The sequence below is a fragment of the Pseudonaja textilis genome, chromosome 3 (genome assembly GCF_049901715.1).
Source record: "Pseudonaja textilis isolate UNSWEBS1 chromosome 3, rPseTex1.2, whole genome shotgun sequence".
NCBI lineage: Eukaryota > Metazoa > Chordata > Lepidosauria > Squamata > Elapidae > Pseudonaja > Pseudonaja textilis.
Genome location: NC_141992.1, coordinates 113,477,328 through 113,479,226, shown reverse-complemented (window position 1 = coordinate 113,479,226; position 1,899 = coordinate 113,477,328).

The following is a 1,899-nucleotide window of genomic DNA, read 5'->3' as shown; positions in this document are numbered from 1 at the left end:
GGATGCTGCCCACCTTGGGCTACTGGCTGGACTGCAGGCGTGGATTGATTACTTTGTATCCCTTAAGCACTGTGATTGGGCGCTACACTGTATCCACTGAGACCCCCCACTCTTTTAACATGTAAAGTAGACTGAACTTTCTCTTTTGTGACGTTTTAACAATGTGTGTTCAATAAAAGAGCTTCCCTGAGCGCGTGTTCGGGGCTGCTCATCCAAGACTGAACCAGCTTGGTCTCTTTCTTGATGCATTGGACTCAATGAGAAGCCCTCCTAGTGCGGAGCAAAGCCGCAGCAGTCCAACCTCTTCTTGAATGTCTCAAGTGATGGTGCTCCCACAACTTCTGAGGGCAAGCTGTTCCATTGATTGATTGTTCTCACTGTCAGAAAGTTTCTCCTTATTTGCAGGTTAAATCTCTCCTTGTTCAGTTTCCATCCATTATTCCTTGTCTGGCCTACAGGAGCTTTAGAAAATAGCTGGACCCCTTCCTCTCTGTGGCAGCCCCTCAAATATTGGAAGACTGCTATCATGTCTCCCCTGGTCCTTCTCTTTACTAGACTAACCAGGCCCAGTTCCTGCAACTGTTCTTCATTTCTAAGATAAATTTAGTAGTCATTTATTCAAAATTTCTAGAAATCCAGTATTTGGAAGATAAATCTTCTGCCATGATTATTGCTAAGGTAAAATATTTAAACAATTAGATTTGATAGTTGGGATGGGGTAATCTGTATCATACTTAGGCATGGCCTTTATGGGAGTCCATGTAACATTAGAAAATGTTTTTCTGTTCTGAAAAGATTTACATTATACTCTATTTTGTGAAGTTTTAATGCTTCTCATATGTAGTTCCTCTTTCTTCTTTACTTTTGGACTAAGGAAGAAGTCCCTTTATCTTATTTGCTCTCCTTAATTCTTCTGAAAGAGAATACAGAATACAACTTCTGAGCAGTGAACTAAGGGCAACTCTAAATAGTCTTCCATTCTCCTTCCATCTCCTGTTCCATCTGTTGTTCCATCGGTCAAGCCAATTTCTAAAATCCCAGGCTGGCTTGTAGTAGGTTGGCAACGAATCGTACTGTTGTTTAGCCTTAACTATTTTAACTATGGTCATGACAAGACCTGGTTGGTCATTCCCTTGCTTCTCAATTTTTCCATTCAGGTAGGGAAAGCAAGCCTTGCTGGTTGTCTACAGTGTTTGCCTTTATCTGTCAGGGATTGTTCCCTGTTTGTTCTTCTTTCTGCCTTTCTTTGCTTTCCCAGATTTTTACACATAGGGATACATTCAAACACCCCTCCTATCTTGTGATGGGAGCAAGTGTGGTTCAAGGTACATCCATTATGAAAGCCTTAGTCCAAGTGTTGTATTCATTGAAAGTGGGCTTTTATAGGTTAATAACACAACGTGCTATGAAGCGTAGACCCAGTTTGGCATCAGGCTAGTAACCATGGGCTCCCTACTTGCCTTAAAGACAAAGCAAGTGGGGTGATTTCAGGCGAGTCTTGCTCAGCCCTATGAAAGAGGCAAGGGCAACCCACTTCCCAAAACATTGCCAGGAATACTGCAGGGATTTCTCCTGGCAGTTACTCAAGAGTCAAACATTTTCCAGCTCAGGTTGGAAAGCAACAGTTTTGAATCAAAGCTGGAAAACATGGTTGTTGAAGGAAGACAAGTCAGGAAGCAGTATGTGGTGATGAGCCAAACAGAAAGTACAATCTGCTGTCTCTTTTGCACAAGAGAAATGGTGAATAAGTAAACCACAGAAAGCTAATCTGTCCACTCCTCTATTATTATTTTGTTCTTCATACAATATTAAGCAAGCGAGAAGTACAAATGCCGCCAGGCTTAAGCATTTTCTTTCTTTCTGCAAGACTATTGGCTCCCTCATCCTCTTCTCTTGGGC